Source organism: Lycorma delicatula, chromosome 10, assembly GCF_047948215.1.
Source record: "Lycorma delicatula isolate Av1 chromosome 10, ASM4794821v1, whole genome shotgun sequence".
Taxonomy (NCBI): Eukaryota; Metazoa; Arthropoda; class Insecta; order Hemiptera; family Fulgoridae; genus Lycorma; species Lycorma delicatula.
The window spans coordinates 345361-368770 of record NC_134464.1 but is presented as its reverse complement, the minus strand read 5'-3'; the positions used below and the strand labels follow the sequence as shown (position 1 = coordinate 368770).

General features: G+C 33.1%; 1 long non-coding RNA gene across 1 annotated transcript in view; it reads left to right on the top strand.

Annotated features, from left to right (window-relative positions):
• LOC142331098 (uncharacterized) overlaps window positions 1-3406 on the top strand; it is a 29508-nt gene extending 26102 nt beyond the window's left edge. The window contains exon 3 of the long non-coding RNA XR_012757887.1: window positions 3250-3406. This is a non-coding gene — a long non-coding RNA (uncharacterized LOC142331098). The remainder of the gene's footprint in view (window positions 1-3249) is intronic.
• The last annotated feature ends 20004 nt before the right edge of the window (window positions 3407-23410 follow it).

The following is a 23410-nucleotide window of genomic DNA, read 5'->3' as shown; positions in this document are numbered from 1 at the left end:
ACTTCTATGTTTACGTTCATCGCTCTTTTAAAATTTTCTAACTTCTTTGTTTGCAAAAATGTTTCTACATTTAATGTACCTGTACGTATTTCCTTTCCATCTTTTTCTGACTTCCAATTGCTGATTACGTAAACCAGGTTGATAAAACATAATATTTAAAGTTATTAATTTTAATTCATTAAAATTCATTATCGCATTTAAAAGTTACACAAAAAAACATCAGGAAAAACATATCCTTATTTATAATTTGTTAAAAATTCCTTTTTGCGCTCTATAGTATATGTGATTTCTAATATTCTGGCTCTCACAAAGTGTTATTTTCTTGAAAACACTGCATAAACCACTCTAAATTCACATGTATTAGTGAGTATAAAAATCTTCAATAATTTAAAAAGGGAATATAATCTTTAACTTTCAGGCAAGTAATACAAAAAGTACATCGTAATATTAAATGCTATCATTGAATATTTATACTTCCTTCCTCTTCATCCACCAGTTGACCTTCATTAAATAGTTAATTCCTTTTTCCACGACCACTTTCAGTTCTCTTCAGTATCCTCTTTAAAACCTCCCTTATTATATACCCTAGCATCCGTTATGACTTATCAGCACTGTCCTTGCCACTTAACTGCAGTTTTAATTTATCGATCAGGCAAACACTGTTCTATTCACTGATAAACAATCACTGACAAAAAACATACTAAACGATCCGTTATCAATACTTTCTTTTGGAGCTATAATTTCTTAATCTCTTCCTACATGTTCTACAAGAAAGACCTTCTTGCCATGTATCTGGATAAAAGTCATTATGGGTTATTTAATTGTTATTTGAATAATTCAAACCACCATCTGAATTGCATATGAGAGATATACTAAATCTGTTACTTTAGCAGCTCCCAAACCATGCACATGGATATCAAGAGCCTCTTAAATTTTTTGACAGGAATTGTGCACAATAGATGTATAAGTAGCATCATTCATGTTATAGTAAACCTTTTAAATATTAAGTTGCTTACGTGTACGTTTATTTTCGAATTCATTAATGCGATCTTCTTTGAATTGAATTCATTAATGCACTACGCTATTCTGTTATTATCCTGTTCCAGCATATTTACTAATACAACTGGTTTTGTTATTTTTTGTTTCCCATAACAGTTCTGAAGGACTGCGGGAGTTGTTTCTTTTCCCAGAATTTATTTATAATTCATACCGCATAGATAAATCGGTACCTATGTTGTGAGTAAATTGCAATTTACTCGCAACATATATTTTATTACAATTCTTAATAGTCACAAATAAAATCAATAATTTTATTGTAATACCACATAAATGGAGGAATGAAAAAGTACTAAACTTTACCGACCAAATTCTAATTAATACGCTACTATATCTACATCAATGTTTATCGAGTGACAATGGATTAAAGAAAATTTGAAAATGTATCGACTGGTTTTTTGAAACAATAGGACACTGTGGTTCAATGTAACTACAAAACGTGATTTAAAGATCACCACAATTACGGCCTGTGAATAGCATTGGAAACTGTCGAACATATGAAAGGTTTGAAGGGAAAAAAGTTGAATTAGCATAAGAAGTACTTATTATTTCATTATTATTTAAGGACTTATATAGTCGACACAAGTCAACGCAACAAGCAGCACCTGAATTAAACATTCCTCGTTCAATTACTCATAATGTGTTAAGGAACCTTTTAAAATTTGTTCTTGTCAAATAGTGCCACCGATCGCACAACAAGATAGGATTAATTGTAAGAATTCTGTTTGATTGTTTGATGATGACAATTATCTTAATCGAAATAACTCGATCTTACGAGGCTACTTTTCATTTACTTTTAAAGGTAAATAAAACATCAGATTCTGGGGTTCAGAAAACCCCCATTACAATGCTGAGCGCATCAGGACAGTTTGAAAATTAATGTGTGACAAGTGACATTGGTGAGATTACTTCATTTTTTCTTTTATGAACATTTACCTCGATATATCGGAAAGTTTTTCTTTTCCTCATCTACAACATTTACAACTTATATTCCAGCAATTTGGACCCTGCTACTGCCACGAGTATAACCGTTCAGTAATTAATAAGTGGTTAAACGGTCGGGTCAATTTGAAATATTATTTATTTGAATATAGCTTCAAATTTAATAATCTTAAAAATTAATAATGGTTTTTTCCAAAGTAAATAATTTTTATAAAATAAAATAAAAAATTAAAACAGCTGCAGGCTTTAGCTAAAATATTACAGCAGCTTTTTAACTTTATTCGACAAATAAATTTTTGGACTGAACAAATATACATCAGGATAGACAAATGTTAAAGTTATGGGGAAAATAAAAAGGTTTTGTGTTTTTTTTTTTTAATTTTGACCATTTTCATATATAGGTGACTATATAAATAAAATAGTTTAATAAACGGTAAACTTTTTACACACAATATATTTAAATACTTTTACACAAAATATACACTGTAAATCATTACAAGCAAAACTTTTGTTGTAATGCTATTAACCATAAAGAACCACTAATTAGATATTTCAGAACTTACATATGCGTGAATATTTTGATGTTGCAAACAGTACCTAAGACCAATACATTCAGGGTTTGAAGATGTAGATTCTTTAAACTGATAACCACTGACGGTGAAGTTTAATATTTTGTATTGTAAAATATTTTTGTTTAAAAATACCTACAACTGAATAGTTTTATATATTAGAAATAAATAATTAAAGGATATTTACATAAACATAAATTAAGTTATTAAATAAGGCACCTAAAAAAAATAACGGTCATGGGAATTAATAAAATAAATAAATACATTCTTTAAACAATCGGTGCATTTGATGTAATAATTTATGACTGCATACAACAAAGTTGTGTTTATAAAATACACACACACACTATATATATATATATATATATATATATATATATATATATGTAAGTAATGTGTGTTTAATTAAGGACCCTACAGTCCTAGTTTGAGATACTACAACTACAAAGTATGTTAAAGAGTCACGGATAGATCCATAGTCAAAGATGTACTGATCAAATCCCAAAAACCAGGATACATCAACTCAAGCTGATCCTCATAGTGTCCTTGGTTTGGATCTAACAGGCTGGCTGAACACTAGATTGAGAAGTTCTCACGTTGACCACAATACAAGCTCATTCAAAAATCTTATGCATTATTTATTTAATGTTTTGACCACCTCAAATATATGCTTTTTTTCTAGATACTAAGGAATCGGCTGAGGACTGGTTTCGGCTTCATGAAGAATTTTAGAACTACATAAACTGAATATAAACTACTTAACCAAACGCTAAATGTAGCAGTATGTTTATTAAATACGGTTGCGAGATAAAGTTATCAAAGAAAGTAGATAGAGAAAATGAAATCCAACTAGAATTAGTACTATTAAACATTAGTCGGTACTTTGATATTTGAAATTAAAACAGAATAAAATTTGTTCTTAATAAATAAGGGTTTAAAATATTACTTTAATACTACCATAAAATTAGATTTATGTAGTAACCTGTTATATTATTTTCTATCTCATTTAATACACGAATCTTTTCAAGACATCCTCATTCACTGTTTACAAAACATCTGATACTATTACTTTATTTATAAAAAATAAACCTCCGGGAACAGGATGGCAAGTGCAGTTGAATAATAACATAAGCAGTAGCCAGGATTTTCTCCAGGGGGAAAATATGAAAATGTTTTTTGTTAAAAAATGGTTTTATTTGAACATCTTAAAACGCCAAAAGTAATAATTGGAATGCTATTCGAAACTATCTAAATCATAACTCAGCACTGCCCTATGAGAGTTCTGTGTTAATCCTGACAAAATTTCTTTCTCAAATTTATTTTTAGCTTCCAGAACACTCTTTTTATGCACACTTATCATGCAAAGACCGACAAGCCGATTTTCTGTCATTGCTGACTGTAACCAAGTTTTTGTCCTGCATAAGGTGCTGAAGGATCATTCGATAGTAAACGTTGTGCAAGTGAGATAAGTAGGGTCCATGTACGGATGGGTAGAACAATCGGGTTTCTTTAACTACTGCAACTAATACTACCTCCTTCAGTTCGGCATTTGGCACATTTTTTCCTTTCTATTGGTTGTACTAAAGTACACCTTCACCGAGGAAATCATTAGTAACAAAATAAGATCGGTCAGAATACTGACTTTTCCGTGTCAAGTCAAGTAAATTAACGAATTTCATTCCAAAACTGTATTCCTTACTAAACTACGTATCGTAGATAAAAAAAAAATATATTTCATATGTTGTTCCCGAGTGACCCACTGTCATAATAAAATCACGGTAAACAAATTGAACAGTCGCCGAGCATTACTGATATATTCAAGAAAGTGTTATTTTCTATTCAAACAGTTAACATCACATTAATATAGTTATATAAAATGCGTGATTATACTGAAATGATGTGGAGTTTGTTTTTAATAAAATGATATCACTTTTCTTTTCCTGTTTAGCCTCCGGTAACTACCGTTTAGATAATTCTTCAAAGGATGATATGCGTGAGTGTAAATTAAGTGTAGTCTTGTACATTCTCAGTTCGACAATTCCTGAGATGTGTGGTTAATTGAAACCCGACCGCCAAAGAACACCGGTATCCACGATCTAGTATTAAAAATAACTGGCTTTACTAGGACTGCTAGGAATGCTGGAACTCTCGGCTTCCAAATCAGCTGATTTGGGAAGATGCGTTAACCACTAGACCAACCCGGTGGGGAAAAAAAAAATGATATCACTGTCAGACACGTTTTTAACCTGTTTGATTGCTGAAATAGCAATATATTTGTGGTAACGATTGTTAAAGTGTAAGGTATTCTGCTCGCTCCAGTTAAGAGCAGGCTTGGCTTTGACAGATAGTATATCTACATTTTTTAATATTTTTCATTTCCTGGCTATATACTTGAACTGTTTACCTATAATAGCATACGAGTCATAACATTATTACAACTAATAATAACAGCATTTGGTGTTGCATTATACAATGCATGTGAATGTTTGATAATCTGGTTAAATGTTACTTCTCGGAGTTTTGGCAGATCACGACATTTCAAAAACAAAAAAAAATATCTATAATTTTAGCATTCAAAATTCTCAGAAAGATTTACATACACATGTATAAATGTTTTTTTTTATTTATTTCATTTGTTTTACTTTTTTTTTGTTGATATCTTTAAATCGGAGGGAGGGATTTGGATGAAATCTGTGAGAATGGTTTTGTATATGGAGCATTGATGCCAATTCATTTTAGCACAGTAACTCAGGGTCGTGGAGAGATACGATCACCTTAAGTTCCATTTCTCTAAATTTTACTCAAAGAGTAGAATGATTTTTATACATAAATATTCTTTACATTCATCTTCACATATTTCAATGTTATACTTCAATTTCCTCCTTTTTTTTTTGTCTTCAGTCATTTGACTGGTTTGATGCAGCTTTCCAAGATTCCCTATCTAGTGCTAGTCGTTTCATTTCAGTATACCCTCTACATCCTACATCCTCAACAATTTGTTTTACATACTCCAAACGTGGCCTGCCTACACAATTTTTCCTTTCTACCTGTCCTTCCAATATTAAAGCGGCTATTCCAGGATGCCTTAGTATGTGGCCTATAAGTCTGTCTCTTCTTTTAACTATATTTTTCCAAATGCTACTTTCTTCATCTATTTGCCGCAATACCTCTTCATTTGTCACTTTATCCACCCATCTGATTTTTAACATTCTCCTATAGCACCGCATTTCAAAAGCTTCTAATCTTTTCTTCTCAGATACTCCGATCGTCCAAGTTTCACTTCCATATAAAGCGACACTCCAAACATACACTTTCAAAAATCTTTTCCTGACATTTAAATTCATTTTTGATGTAAACAAATTATATTTCTTACTGAAGGCTCGTTTAGCTTGTGCTATTCGGCATTTTATATCGCTCCTGCTTCGTCCATCTTTAGTAATTTTACTTCCCAAATAACAAAATTCTTCTACCTCCATAATCTTTTCTCCTCCTAATGTCACATTCAGTGGTCCATCTTTGTTATTTCTACTACATTTCATTACTTTTGTTTTGTTCTTGTTTATTTTCATGCGATAGTTTTTGCGTAGGACTTCATCTATGCCGTTCATTGTTTCTTCTAAATCCGTTTTACTCTCGGCTAGAATTACTATAATCAGCAAATCGTAGCATCTTTATCTTTTCACCTTGTACTGTTACTCCGAATCTAAATTGTTCTTTAACATCATTAACTGCTAGTTCCATGTAAAGATTAAAAAGTAACGGCTATAGGGAACATCCTTGTCGGACTCCCTTTCTTATTAGGGCTTCTTTCTTATGTTCTTCAATTGTTATTGTTGCTGTTTGGTTCCTGTACATGTTAGCAATTGTTCTTCTATCTCTGTATTTGAACCCTAATTTTTTTAAAATGCTGAACATTTTATTCCAGTCTACGTTATCGAAAGCTTTTTCTAGGTCTATTTGTAGTTAAATTTACACGCTGAAAGAATGGTTTTACTGCAAAATATATAGCAAAACACGGCTTTGAGATGCGTCCAAAATTACAGCAAAGAACCAACTAAGAAATTGACGATTGAATCTGGACGTGTTTTTTCACGGGTTTATTCGAATATATTAAAGAACGGTTGCTTTCAATAATGAATGTCTGTTCACGTTAAATTTACATGTTGAAACAGTTGATTTAGCGACAAACATTCGTCGTAAAACATATGCTTGAGATGCTCCATGAGGTTTTACCTATTGTATTTTATTATATATACCGCTGATGACGTCATGGGGAATCCCGTTTCTTATAACATGACGTCAGCTGTCAATCGTTCTTTATATTGTTGATCTTTGACTCTAGAATAAAATATCGTATCGATTTATAGACTCGTATCGATTTCTATCTTATAGCCTTAATGATGGAATGGAACGGAATGAAATCGCACTTGTCCTAAATGTGACATAAGCTCATCAATGTTTATGCAGTAAACCGAATTATTTTCATCAATAAACTATTGAAAAAATTCTTTTTGTCAGTTTCGAAAACCCTAAATATTAGTATTTTTTTGAAGTAGATTCCAACCTTGCGGTTTTGATCCTAACAATTCAGCTTGATTTTTTGATAAGTTTAAGTCCCTAACCGAGTCGTTTAATTTACCTTGTGATATGAGATGCGGTATCGGAAGGTAATTCAAAATCAAAATCATTGTTGTCTTCTTCAGTACTGCCTGATTCTTCATCGCCGCTTTCAAAATATACATTCACAGGTGGCTCAGGAAATTGAATAATTTCACAGCGAGGCACAGGCCTAATTGCAGATTGCAATGAACGATATTTTACAGTACGTTTAGATTTTAGAAAGTAATGTTACGTAAAAAGTAGTGTTTTTTTACTTGATTTTTTTTGTTTAAATGATTTTTTTAAATAATGAATTTTATAAATTAAAAATTTCTCAAATAAAAGAATCTGTCAAAGATGATGTATTTAACTCGATGTTAAATAATGTAGAATGTGCAGCTTGGGCTTCATTTAAAGACGTTTGCAAAACTCTTCTCGGCAAATAAAAATTCGACAATAACCACAATATTGTTAATCAACTTGTTGCTTCGTACAGAGCTGTGGGATGTAATATGTCTTTGAAAATACATTTCCTCCACTCGCATCTGGAGTTTTCCCCGGTCAACCTCGGAGACGTAAGTGACGAACACAGTGAACGTTTCCACCGAGACAATTTGGTGATGAAAAGCTGCTATAAATGGAAACGGAATGGTAACATGCTAGCCGATTACTGCTGGACGTTAAACATCACAAAAAAATCCTAATGGAATCTCTGCTTTGGAATTTAAGATACGCTACGCAGAAAAAGGCGACGAGTTTCTTAATTCGATTGTTACCGGCATTGAAACGTGGATTTCGTATTACGTGCCAAGGAGAAAACGACAGTCAAGCGAATGGCGCCATCCTTAATCACCAACCAGACCGACAAAGGTCTGGTTCCAAATCAGATCATTTGGAAGTCGAGAGTTCCAGCGTTCAAGTCCTAGTAAAGCCAGATATTTTTACACGGATTTGAATACTAGATCGTGGATACCGGTGTTCTTTGGCGGCGGGTTTCAATTAACCACACATCTCAGGAACGGTCGAAGACTGTACAAGACTACACTTCATTTACACTCATACCCTTCTCATTCATCCTCTGAAGAATTATCTTAACGGTAGTTACCGGAGGCTAAACAGGAAAAGAGAGAGAGACCGACAAAGGTCAAGCCACAGATATTTGTACTAAAATGATGGCCACAGTCTTTTGGGATCGGTTTGGCATAAAAGTGATCGATTTCATGCCGCGTGGAACGACTATAAATGCAGAAGCCTACTGCGAAACTCTACATAAGTTACGGCACGCCGTTCAAAATGGGCGACGTGGGCGGCTGACCGACGGCGTCTTCCTGCTGCACGATAATGCATGTCCACATCTTGCGGGTCTGACACGTAATTTACTCAGAACATTTGGACGGGAAATTTACGATCCCACCATAGAGTCCGGACTTACTTCCTTCTGATTACCATTCGTTTGGGAAATTGTAAGAATGTTTGAGCGGTAAGCGATTCGCGCGGGTGACGATGAACTTAAAAATGCAGTTAATCAGTGGCTAAATGGACCGGCGGCGGAAGAATACGACGACGGTATAATGAAGCCGGTGTATCGCTACGATAAATGTCTTAATGCATGCGGCGATCGTATAGAGAAGTAGTATAAGGTATTTAGTTTAAGAGAAATAATAGATATTTATAATGTTTTCAGAATAAATTTTTTTTGCGATGAAACGGCCTTTAGAGAAAACCTCTCTTATTGTATTTCTACGTACGGGTACCCCAACCGTATCTGTATATAAAATATGAAAAATATCTACGAAACCATTTTTAATAAAAGGAAAAACATTGAACTAAATCCGATCCAATTTCTGAACTCGTTCAAAAATCATCCAATTTTTGCGAAGAAATAAGTCTAATACAACTTTTTTATTTATTTATTAATCAGTTACATAAAAATGCACACACACACACACACACAGAGAGAGAGAGAGAGAGAGTGCTATGCACAGACACATATAAACTAAAAAAAAAATTTAGAAGTATTTGAGACATAACTCGATAGGCAAATGTTAAAAATCTTATGGACAAACAGAATCAATAATGAATGAGAATAGAACCCTCTGGAAGATTATTACAAAAATAAGAGATATACTAACTGGAAATACACTGTGACGTAGACGACCGCTGTGACGAATTAGACGTTTATAGCCACTTACAATCGCAAATGAGAGCTTCAATAGCGGCCGGACGGGACAGAAACGAAGCAACTGACGGTCTCTGCACGGCTTGGCGTGACGGGCGGCGGGATTTGTGGACGCCTTCCGTTCATCCGTATTCCGATAGTATGGAATGGAATGGAATGCAATGTTGGCAGGAGTTTATTACTCCCTACTCCATCGCAGAACCTGGACAGAGTCCCTTGCTGCTGGATCATTCTAATCGGGCTTGTTTTTAAAAGGGTTATTTTTTAATCTCGGATCTAATTTTTCAAGTTTTTGCTATTATTATTTTAGTGAATTTAAGACGGATTTAATTGCATTCCAATCCGTTGTTAAACCAGCGTTATCGAACCCATTTCATGGGCCGACCGCGGAAGGCTAGGCTTATAAAGCCTGTCCTCCCGACGTAATTCCCCTTCAGACCGTCCACTGAAGTCCTTTCGGTGCTAACTCTTTAATAGGCTAGCAGGAATACGCCACAACGGGACACTAGCTATAAGGAGGGAGCAATGCGCGTCCCCTTTTCCGGAGGAGTCGGAATTGCTGGGTTATTTTGTCTTACTGTAAGTTTCCGATAGTAGAGCGCCTGGGTGATTATACACGGGCTGTACATACGGTACGGCTTAGATCCGGCCCCTGCTTGATAAGAGGGGAGGTTTGTTAGCGGGTGAGAGCCCTGCACTGCCGTTAGCCGGCCTGACGGCGGCTGGCAGAGCTTTTTCCTCCTCCTACGGAAATATTACGAATAAATAAACATAAATAAGACAAAACAATAAAAATCACGAATTAAAATAAAAAATAATTATAGATCAAATTACAAAACCGAGAAGATTACACAAAAATGGAAATCCGAGCGTGCGTAATAATAAAACAAAAACCGTGTAACCGTAAGAAAAGATTCGAATTCAGTTTTACATCTGCTAAAATAAAGGGTCCACCGATAGATCGACACCCGAACGATAATAATAATTAAAAGTTTTTTAAAAACCCGGAATTAACTGTTTTCCGTCGAACGCGTACATTAATATTTATTTAATAATTTTTATTAATGCCTTCTGAATTGTGAATCGTTTTATAAATATTTGTTTTATTCGGTATCTTCATATCGTGTTTATATTTTAAATAATAAATACGGGCGTTAATGACAGCTATTATTTATTTTGTAATTTAAATTTTGATTTTTATAATTCAAGTTATAATGACGCGATCGGTTTGTACCGATTAAAATAAAAGATTTATTAACTTATTTTTACGTGTACTTTTATCGTACAGTATCGACGATTATAGAGATTTAAATAGCAGTTTAAAAAAATATATATAACCTCACCGCTAAAAATTATGTTGTTTAATAAATTAGGATCTGCACAAATATTGTTCACCGTAATTTTGTACGACTTAAATCTACGATGACAATAATTTTCATTAAGTTCTTGCGCCGGACGAATTTTAAAGCGTTTAATATTTTCACTTTTTGATGTTCGAATCGCTGAATTTTAGCTAATGTTATGTTCTCGTGCTTCTATACGAGTGGACGAATGAGGATTCTCAATAAATTCTTGCGTAATTTCTAACGATTTGTTGCAGATTTAGGCCTCCCTGGTTTTCTTCGAATCTTTTGATGATTTTCAACACCGGACTTTTTGAAATAGGGTTACGACTATTAAATATTGGATTGAACGATTCGTAAACTTCATTATACGGCCTATCACCAAACCCCGTCATCGTTAAAAGTACGACCTCTCTTATTCGCTAAGTGACATGTCGATAGCCAAAGAAAAGACCGGTTCGGTAAAAAAACAATTATAAAAAAGAAGTAAATAACAAAATCGACTTACAAATGCGATAAATTAAGACAAAATCGATTAGTTTTGTTATGAGAATTTATTACGATCTGTCGGCTAACAGTTTATTAATGAAACACTCGACGTGGAATATTACACGACACTGAAGTAAGCTTAATTTTTGGTAAGAGACCATCCACGATCGGCTGATCGGCACGATTAGGTGAGATTTTTTTTTTTATGTACTCGTTAAATCGGAACGAAGACAATTTAAAAAAAAAAAAACTTTAATTTTTTAAAATTAAAATTTAACTTTTAAAATAAATTTTTATTTAAATCGGTTAATTTAATTTTATTATTTGAACTCGTTAAATTTAGTAATTTTTAAAGCCCAAACTTTACCCCGCCGGCATTTTGGGTACAGTTATCGAACCGACTTTATTATATACCGTTTTTCTTTTCTTAAAGAGACCTTTAAAATGATTATCGCACAAAGGGTGTTACCGTTTAAAATAAGTGACCCTTCGGTCAAGGGGTTGAAATTTTGTTTCGCATCAAAAAAGTATAGTTGACGCATACCTTATTCTGAAAGTTACATTATTCTATCCGGAACGGTTTTAAAATTATCGATGCGTTTCCAGAATTTTGACCGGCTCTGTATAAATACTTACGAAATAAAAATGGTTAATTTATAATTTTTTAAAACGATTGAAGATACATTTTTTTTATTATATTGTAAAGAAATTTACATAACTAAATTAATGTAGATAAGCGAAGAACAGTGTTTACTACAGCTGCGATGTATAAACGAATAAGTGCGTGTTAAAATTAGTATATATATATAAAGATTCGTACGTTATATTATATTTTTCAGCATTATATATTTAAAACTCGTGGTTAAAAGTTTAAAAACAGATTCGCTTATAAAATATTTTGTATGAAATATCAGTCGTTTCGTTTCAATACTTCAAATTAATTATTAAAAAGGAGAAACAAAATTATAAATGCGTATATAAAAGCAGGTCCAAGAAAAAAAAAAATTTTTTCGGCTCATACTTATTTATATATCTCGTATAATGTGTTGTAAAATTCACGGATTCTATTAATTGTGATTATAAAAAATTAATCGTTTCTTTTATGCGGAAATGTAATACTAAAATTTCCCCTACGCTCGTACAATATATGTTGTTATAGGCTAATTTAATACATCGATACTGCAAACGTAATATTTTTACCGTCATCTATTATATTATGATATTTTTGTAGGACATATGTACAAAGAAGTTCGCGTAAACATCGGTTCAGAACACTTAGTTTTAATTTCATAGCTCTGCTGTAAGGTGAAAGTTACGGGGTATAGCGATAAGTGAAAAAAATTAGGTGCGGGTTTTATTTTGCATTTCTTGATGTTTCATGAACCAGGAACCCCAAAACACAAAACAAAAAAAAGCGGGGGGGGAAATATTTGTGCGTATTTTACGTACCTATGTCGGGATATTTGATGCTTATTAACTTTTGAAAGGACGAACCGATTTTAATGAAATTTTGTAGTCGTGTATACGGGGCGATCTGTTGATAAAATTTTGGGGTCGATTTTCTCAATTTTGCAAAGGTAATCCCACTTTATCGGTAAGCTCAGTTCATGTGCGCGCGCTATAAAAAACTGCGAGTTTTTCAAAAATACCGGAACGGCTTTTTATCGTCCGGAATGAAATCCCTAATAAAACGATATGTTAGTTCCTTTAAATAATGGACCATCACAAATCCACGGATGGATGGAACAAAAGGCGTTCTAATATGGGCTCACAATTATGACGTTGACACCGGTTTCAGTGAAATTAGCGGTAAGTAAAAACCAGTGTTTATCTGCTTGGAATTTATTTATTCCATTTAAATTACCCGTACGGAATATTTTATGTATTTACTGTCTTTACCAAACGATTTAAGAAAATGTAAATTATATAATCTGCCTGTAATCGACTTTAAATTTTTTGATCGCGATCAGATATTATATTTATTTAATCGTTACGACGTTCTCAACGATAGGAAATTTTCTAATTTTTCAAGTTGTCTCTAATTAAAATCAAAATTCGATAGATTTAACTGGTATTATTCGATAGAAAACTAATCGAAACTAATCAGTTACCGCTGGTCGGTTCATTTCCTGAGAATTTTACTGAAATTTTTAACCGTCGGTAAATCTTTACGTATATTATGAAATCGATTTACATCCCTTCCTGTGTATTTTCAGAGTATACTGACAGAAAACAAAGAAAAATTAACCTTCGACAAGTTTTGATGTAATATCTTCCGTAAATCTTTTTAATGTTTCCTTATTCTCTGAACTCGCGACCGGGATGTTTTACACGTATCCGCATTTTTTGAATAGAATTTATATAAAAATCATCATTCCCTGATCTTTTCCAAATCTATCTGCTTCTTTTTTCGTAAAAAAAAGTTGTATAAAAACAAGAAAAATAAAAAGTAGCTCCAGCGAAAAATAATTCTACATAGAAACGACGACTGAAATATTTTTATTTGTTATTATTTCCCGAAGAATATAGTAAAATTACGTATATTAAAGGGGAAAGTATGATCGTGTCAAAAATTGGGTAACGGGTTGTTTACAAATATTTACGTTTTACGATCCGACTAGTTCATTTAGACCAAACAAAAATATACGAGGTGCGACAATAAAGTAATGAGACTGATTTTTTTTTTGCAAGATGTGGCAACCCTGCAGCTTGCGTAGGCACACCATTTTTGACCTCGGTCTATAAGCTACTTCTAGTCCAAGCGGCACATTGATGCGACTGCTCGGTCGTGAGTTGTGCTGTAATAAGTGAACACGTGTTTGTGTCTCTCGTCACAGAAATGAAACCGCAAAATATTGCGCGACGGTTACCGCCATTTTGACTCTTGGAAATAGAAAAATGTCGCACGGAGCGATATCTGGTGAATAAGGTAGCTGTGGTAGTACTGAAATTTGTTTTGAGGTTAAAAATTGCTGTACTACGAGACCAATATGGGATGGCGCATTATCGTGATGAAGAATCCAATTATCAGCGATGTCGGCACGGACACGAAGAACTCGTTTACGAAGTCTTTTTAAAATTTCTTTGTAGAAATATCGGTTAACTGTTTCTCCAGAAGGCACCCGCTCTTTATGAACAATTCCCTTGGAATCGAAGAAGCACACAAGCGTGCGTTTCACTTTTGACTTTGACATGCGAGCTTTTTTTTGTCTGGGTGATCCCTTTGAGCACCGTTGCGAACTTTGGCGTTTTGTCTCTGGATCGTATTGAAAAAACCAACCTTCATCGCCAGTGATAACACGGCTCAACAAATTTGGATCGATTTCAATTTTCTCTAACAGATCGGCTGCCACATTTTTCCGTGTTTCTCGCTGTCGTTGTGTGAGATTTTTGGGGACCATTTTTGCACAAATCTTTCTCGTACCAAGATCTTCAGTTAATATTAGACGAACCGTTTCTCGATCGATGTCGAGTTCTTCTGCGATCATTTTCACGGATAATCTTCGATCAGATCGTACGATTTCACGCACCCCTGGTCGAGTTGACGTCTGTCCGTGATGTTGATGGTCGTCCACTGCGGTCTTCATCTTCAACATCCGTTCTGCCTTCGCTAAAAATTTTATGCCGCCGAAAAACTTGAGCTCTTCACATAATCTCCTCTCCAAAAGCCTTCTGAAGCCTACCGTAAGTTGTCGTCGCGTTTTCATCCGATTTAACGCAAAAATAAATGGCGTACCGTCGCGCAATATTTTGCGGTTTCATTTCTGTGACGAGAGACACAAACACGTGTTCACTTATTACAGCACAACTCACGACCGAGCAGTTGCATCAGTATGCCGCTTGGACTAGAAGTAGCTTATAGACCGAGGTCAAAAATGGTGTGCCTACGCAAGCTGCAGGGTTGCCACATCTTGCAAAAAAAAAATCAGTCTCATTACTTTATTGTCGCACCTCGTACATACACATATATAATTGCGCGTTTATGTAAGTTTTTTGTGTTGCACTGTTTTTGTTCTTATATTTCAGGATTCACCGAAAGACTTTATTAATATTTGGCCAAAATATTTCTATATACGAGGCATTTATCTTTTTTTTCAAAATTTGTTGTGGTGGGATATCATGAAAAACCCCATTTACATTTCTTTTAAAGGTATTTTACAGAACATTTGATTAAAGCGACTTTGTTAACTTCAATGCGTATATGAATAACGTCAACAATATTTTATCACAAAAACGAACCCCTATCTCTTAAAAATGAAATGTATATTTTTTATTATTTCGTTCTATTTCGGTTCAAATAGTTTTCTTGAAAGTTTATTCTTCATATAAGCAGCAATCTGTCGAGAATTTTTTTTTAATTATTGATCCTGGACTTAAAATGCTGAAAATTTTCTTTTTCTTATTTCAACTTTTATCGAAGGGAATGTTAGAGTTATAAAAATCTCTACTCAAGAAAATTTGTTAAACTTAACGATATGTGAACATTATTAGAAAAAATCTGATGTGGACACCACATGACTTCCTTATACGCCCATTAAATTCCATATATTTTTTATTTATATTATTTTTATTTGTATCGAATTATTTATTGTATTTTTTTTAATAATCGTTAATAAATCAATATATTTAAATTAAAAAAAAAAGTTCAAACGAAAGGAAATGAAGTCGGATTCGAACCGATTTGCCTTCCCCTTGTAAGAACCAAATATTTCATTATTCAACGAATTTTTATTATTAACATTTTATTCAGGTTATAACTCTGGAACCGATGAAAATAAGTACCGCTTATGATATATTGTTGAAAAGCTCCAAAAGAAAAAGTCCAAAATCCAAATATTTTGGATTCTGGGCTTTTTAGGACACTTTTTCCAGCCGATAGCAATCAAAAGGGGAAGTGCACAGCTATATGTTACAACAGTCCTAAATCCAAAATGTCAACATCCAAGGGCTAATCGTTTTTATTTATGCGGGATATACGTACGTACGTACAGACGTCACGCTGAAACTAGTCAAAATGGATTCAGGGATGGACAAAATGGATATTTCCGTTGAAATTTGAAAACCGAAATTTTTCGCGATTACAATAATACGAAGTAAATATATTTCTTAAAATTTACTACTCTCTGGTCGAATACAGCTCGAATAATTGCACTAAAAGGGAAGTACGCTGATCGTGTCGAAAATCCAATAACGAGGTTTTTTTGCAAATATTTACGTTTTAGGATCAAATTTGTTCATGTAGACAACATTCAATATATATATATATATATATATATATATATATATATATATATATATGTGTGTATTTGTCGCACTGCTTTTGGCCTTGCACCTTGGAATTAACTAAACTGTATTTTCTTAAATTATTTCCTCAAATATTTCTAAACAAAGGTCAATCGAGCGAAATCGACTCGTGTGACAATCGCGATGAAAAGAGGTGACTAGATCGAGGTTACTTCCCGCAAGCCGAAAGCGTACTTAGTTATGTATTCATGTAGATCCTCTTCTGACACGGAGAAGGTTCGTATTAAGGAAAAAAGGAAACCACTAGATATCAGATTTAAGGAGCTGTATCGGTTATCAGGCAGGAAACCGCAATTATCCCTATCCAGCAAGCTGCTTCTGCACAAAGTAATTCTATAACCGATTTGAACGTACGGAAAAATCCAACTCTGGGTACAGTAATATAGAGATTATTCAGAGTTTTCAGAATAAATTTGTGAGATCTATTGCACAGTCGCCACGGTTCGTATGGAACAACAAAATTTACGAGTATTTAAGGTTACCGGGCGTTCGTGAGGAAGTCGATTTTCTTCCCCGTACGGAAAACAGGGAAGATTTCTTAGATAACGGGGAAGATGTAAGACGGTTAAAGGGGGTTCATGTATCGGATCTAGAACCTAACCGTGATACTCAGGACGAGGCCTCTCTTCTTAAGTTGTGCGTCATCAGATAATTTACGATCGCTTATATTTCTAATGTTATTAGTTCCTACGATACTACAGGCTCCTGGAATAGACGGAATACCTGTAGAATTACTGCGCAGTGCAGGGGAGGAGGCGATTGATAGATTATACAAACTGGTGTGTAATATTTATGAAAAAGGGGAATTTCCGTCAGACTTCAAAAAACGTGTTATAGTAATGATACCAAAGAAATCAGGGGCAGATAAACGTGAAGAATACAGAACAATTAGTTTAACTAGTCATGCATCAAAAATCTTAACTAGAATTCTATACAGAAGAATTGAGAGGAGAGTGGAGGAAGAGTTAGGAGAAGACCAATTTGGTTTCAGGAAAAGTATAGGGACAAGGGAAGCAATTTTAGGCCTCAGATTAATAGTAGAAGGAAGATTAAAGAAAAACAAACCGACATACTTGGCGTTTATAGACCTAGAAAAGGCATTCGATAACGTAGACTGGAATAAAATGTTCAGCATTTTAAAAAAATTAGGGTTCAAATACAGAGATAGAAGAACAATTGCTAACATGTACAGGAACCAAACAGCAACAGTAGCAATTGAAGAACATAAGAAAGAAGCCGTAATAAGAAAGGGAGTCCGACAAGGATGTTCCCTATCTCCGTTACTTTTTAATCTTTACATGGAACTAGCAGTTAATGATGTTAAAGAACAATTTAGATTCGGAGTAACAGTACCAGGTGAAAAGATAAAGATGCTACGATTTGCCGATGATATAGTAATTCTAGCCGAGAATAAAAAGGATTTAGAAGAAACAATGAACGGCATAGATGAAGTCCTACGCAAGAACTATCGCATGAAAATAAACAAGAACAAAACAAAAGTAATAATGAAATGTAGTAGAAATAACAAAGATGGACCGCTGAATGTGAAAATAGGAGGAGAAAAGATTATGGAGGTAGAAGAATTTTTTTATTTGGGAAGTAAAATTACTAAAGAAGGACGAAGCAGGAGCGATATAAAATGCCGAATAGCACAAGCTAAACGAGCCTTCAGTAAGAAATATAATTTGTTTACATCAAAAATTAATTTAAATGTCAGGAAAAGATTTTTGAAAGTCTATGTTTGGAGTGTCGCTTTATATGGAAGTGAAACTTGGACGGGCGGAGTATCTGAGAAGAAAAGATTAGAAGCTTTTGAAATGCGGTGCTATAGGAGAATGTTAAAAATCAGATGGGTGGATAAAGTCACAAATGAGGAGGTATTGCGGCAAATAGATGAAGAAAGAAGCATTTGCAAAAATATAGTTAAAAGAAGAGACAGACTTATAGGCCACATACTAAGGCATCCTGGAATAGTCGCTTTAATTTTGGAAGGACAGGTAGAAGGGAAAAATTGTGTAGGCAGGCCACGTTTGGAATATGTAAAACAAATTGTTAGGGATGTAGGATGTAGAGGGTATACTGAAATGAAACGACTAGCACTAGATAGGGAATCTTGGAGAGCTGCATCAAACCAGTCAAATGACTGAAGACAAAAAAAAAAAAAAAAAACGATACTACTTTTACTCGTTCGTTACCGGCAGGACTTTTTCATGTCCTGCCGGTAACGAACAGGACTTTCCTTGTGATATTTCAAGGGGAAACTCCCTTATATCTTGATTATTGTCACGAAATTTACTTACGGTTTCTAATCAACGAAACCGATTGTAATTTTAATTTGAGATAAATAAATTCAATATACGGGAGCGTGGATCGTATTTATCATTTCAAAATACGTTAAGGAAGCGGGGGGGGGATATCGCAAAGAAACCTGTTTTGATTTTCTTCAGGTACGTTTTAGAGAAAACGTTATTAAATACTAAAGCGAATCGGTTACTTATAACAAATAAATAAATAATTCCAAAAAATTAAAAAAAAATCAATCTCCACCGATTTAAAAATCGAAATATATGTTATTTTTGTTGAATCTCCTGTAGGTTTGAATATTTTTCAAAATCTTTTATACTTCGTGTAAAGTTTATTTTCCGTATAGAGCTATCAAAAAATGCGTGTTGATTTTTTAAAAATTATACACCCCGATGTAAAACGCAGAAAAGTCTTTTCAAAAATGTTGTTTTTCTTATTTTAACCTTTATCGAAAGGGGCGTTAGATTTAGAGAAAGCATTACTAAAGCAAAAAAAGTTAAGGTTAACTTTTTTTATCGGAATATTTTTTGTAAAATTTCTCTTATACGTTAAAAACTTCTTGTTTTATAATCGTATGACTTTTCTTATATCGTACTTAAAAATTAATCTTTATAAATTTTTATTTATTTATCGGTCGAAAATTTAAAAAAGTATAAACTTGAAGAACATATAAACGTTTAAAAGTTAGCATTAAGCGTACAAAGCGTTAAAGTCTTTCCATTTTAAAGCTGTAATTTTTTATGTTGTAATAGACGAAAAAAATTTCTTGTAAGAGTAAATTTATAATTTTACATTAAACTGTAACCTGTAACGTCTTTTTAAAAATATTTTAAAAAACGTTTTCTAACGTGGCAGTACAGTTTTGTTACTCACCCGTCGTGTTTGATTCATAATAAACGCCCAGCAAAAACTAATAAAGATAAATCGATGAAAATTCGTATACAAGTTCTTCTTAAAGTATAAGTGCACACTAAGAAAGAATTTTTTGCAATTCTAAGTGTAAAGACTTAAAATGGAGTAACAGTTAAATTTACTTTTTTCTTTTTTTAATTTCTCTAGAATTTTTAGATTTTTGAAATTCGAAAGAAGTTAAGAAAGGGAAAAGTATCGAGCGATGATCTCAAATTTTTCCAAACTTTTAACGATTTTAAGAAAGAAAAAAAGAAGAGTTATGAGGGCACAGAGATTTTCTGTGCGCCGATTACAGACGGAAAATTAAGATGGTTATACGTTTGAAGAAAGGATGAAGTTACAACGGTTAAAAAGATACGGTGAAAATGGCGTATCGGCGCAATATCCCTGAGAACATTTCATATGAGCCGAAAAGGTCAGGTGAAGGACTCGAGGAAAGAGAGTGCCGAAGAACAGATGAAGATAAAGACAGCTTTTTGATGGCCGTAGAAGTAGAAAACAAGAAAGTCTATTTCTTAAACCTGGGAAATGAATTTTAAGAAAAAGTTTTCTAAAAATATTCGTATATAGGTCGAGCGTAAAATATTTAGTTTTTTAAGTAAAGCTTTTTTCGTTTTTAATACCTCGAAAACGTTTACGCATTTTAAGTCTGGAGACTGTAATTTTCAAAACATTGTAGAAATTTCTCGACGGCTCTGTTTAGAATGTATAAAAAGAAAGATTTTCCAAAAATATTTAAACCGAAAGAGGTATTTTCAGTTTTACGAGTCGGGGGTCGTCCGTTTTAGAAAAACGTTTTATATTATTTTTATGTGTATTGGAGATAACAGATTTGCTTTAATAAAGTTTTCTCTAAAATGCCTCCGAAGAAAATCGAAATTGGATTTTTCGCGATATCACTCTACTCTCTGAACGAATCGAAAACAAAATTAATACAACATATATAGAAATATTTAAGCCAAATTTGAAAAAAAATCTGTTCCGTCAATCCTGAGATATAAGGCCAAAAGCCGTGCGATACAAATACGTACGCGCTTACAAATATATTCTTGATGAACTAATTGAACGCTTAAACGTAAACACTAAAAAAGAAAAACACGATACCTGATTTTTGATACGGTTGACCGTACTTTCTCCTTCAATATAATTATTCTAGATATATTCGACGGAAAAGTAAACGATAAAGTTTTTATATCAAATTTTGTTAAAATTTTCAAAAATGTATATAAAACTATCAAATTTTACCGTAACTGTCGTTTTAAAGATTTTATTTAATTCTTCGAACAGAAATTAAAGCGAAATTTTTCACAAGCCTAAACTCAAAAATGAGGCGTTTTCAAATACTCGATAAGCATAGTAATTAATCGGGTCGAATTTAATACAACGGGGTTTTAACAGATCTTCACGTCTCATGATAACCGCCGCTAAAAAAAATTATACGATTTTAGCATCAAAAAATTCCACAAAGATATGTACGCGTCTCCAAATTAGAATATTCTCTGAAATTTGCTTCTTAATTTTTTTTTTAATTTGTTATATTTGTTGCTATAGGGATAAAATAAATAACGCGTTAAAATTTCCAGTAAAGTGTAATTACATTACGATCGTATAAGAATTTATTAAACAAATTTATTTTGTTTGGTAACCGGTTTCAAGCGATTTCCAATTCAAGAATTAATTTGTTTGGAATAAATCTCAAAAATAATATGCGAAGTATTCTCCGGTAGTTCTATGAAAAAAAAAAAATTAATAAATTTATTTTTTGATCGGTAGTAATAATAATATATTGTACAGAATCATAAAGTAATAAAATTAAAAGAAACTGCTTCAGAATTTGCCTGGGTAGTTCAATGGAAATGACATAAAACCTTGATAACTAAAGTATAGTATCGCCTGAAATTTTACACCTCGGGGTTTTTACATATCTTTACGTCCCGTGACCTCTCCCATTAAAAACAACCAATTTACAATTTTAGCATAAAAAAATTCCAGAAAGTATATATATGTGTGTGTGTGTGTATCCGATAGAATCCGAAAAAGTATTGCCAGCCCAGTACTTTAGAAACACTCTGTGTACACATACGTAATCGTCCCTATTAAAAATACATATAAAAATTAAAATTATTTGAAAGTAGATTTTTTGTTTAATCGTATTAAAGAGCTCTTTAAATTTTAAATAACCGCGTTTAAATGTTTTCTTATCGATATTAGACAGGTGAGGACATTTAATTTTTAAATACCTGCTATTTCTACAACGTGAAAAATACATATAAAAATTAAATCTCTCTCAAAGTTGATTTGATATTTAAATACCTCGCAACTATGTTTCCTTCTTTATTTTAATATCTTCTTTTCTTTTTTAATTTTATTTCTTACTTTATTTCATTTAAAAATTAGATATCTCTGGAAATTGATTTAATATTTAAATACCGCCTAACTATGTTTTCTCTTTATTTAAATACGCTCTTTTCTTTTTTTTTATTTCTTTTTTTTTTTAGTTGAATTCATTTAAAAAGATATTTTAATTTTTACAATTGTTTTTATATATATGTAAAAATATAAACCTCATGTATATATATATATATATATATATATATATATAATTTAGTACTTTAATAGGATCCGAATTTTCAGAAGGAAATCGCAAATATCTCGGAAAACGGTTGGTCCTAGCGCTCTGAAAAATTTTCTCAACCTCCCTTTTCGCAACCCCATCTCCTAGCGGTTCCCGTCAGACGATAATATTTTCAAGCGCCCCCGGGGCGCCGTTCGGAAATTGGGGAGGGGGGAGCGATGGGGTGCCACCGTAATATCTCGGCAACCGCTGGTCCGATTTTTACGATTCAAACGGCGTAAGTATCAGCAGGTCGAGCGCTAACCGTTTAACTCATCGGGTACACTCTTGGTCGACCGGATCTCGGTTATCCGGAAATTAATTTTTATTAATTATAGAATTTGCATGAAAACGTATGTTTTGATGCAAAAAAATATGTTATTATGTATACTTTATTTTTCGTGTTTTAGCCTCCGGTAATTACTGTTCAGATAATACTTCAGAGGATGAATGAGGATTATATGTATATTTTTATTTATTTATTATAAAAAATAAATCAGCTGGTAATACTTAATTAAGAAATTTGATGTGGACACTACATGACTTCCTTGTACGCCTATTAAATTACATATACACATTTTTTTTAAATGAAAAGTACATCAAATTTTATTTTATTAATAATTTTTTTTTTTTGGAGTCTGATTCAAACCTAGGTGCCTTCCCCTTGTAAGATCCAAATATTTTATCGGCTATAACTCTGGAACCGATCAAAAATTGATATTTTTGACTCTTTCTTAATCGCAGCCCTCTTCGAGAGCTTTTCAACGCTATATCATAAGCGGTACTTATTTTCATCGGTTCCAGAGTTATAGCTCAATAAAATTTTAATTAATGAAATATTTGGATCTTACAAGAGGAAGGGATATCGGTTCGAATCAGACTTCATCTCCTTTTTTTTCAATTTAAATATATTGATTTATTAATAATCATTAACCTCTGATTGTACCTCTGAGTGACGCGGCGTGATTGAAGGCCGTACTAGAAACGCTGCGTAACATATATGCCCAAAGGTTCATCCGATTTTTGCGCGGGTTTTTATTTCGCGCCGGATCGGACCTTGAAAAAAAAATAACCCTCGTATTTATGTCACCGTGGTAAC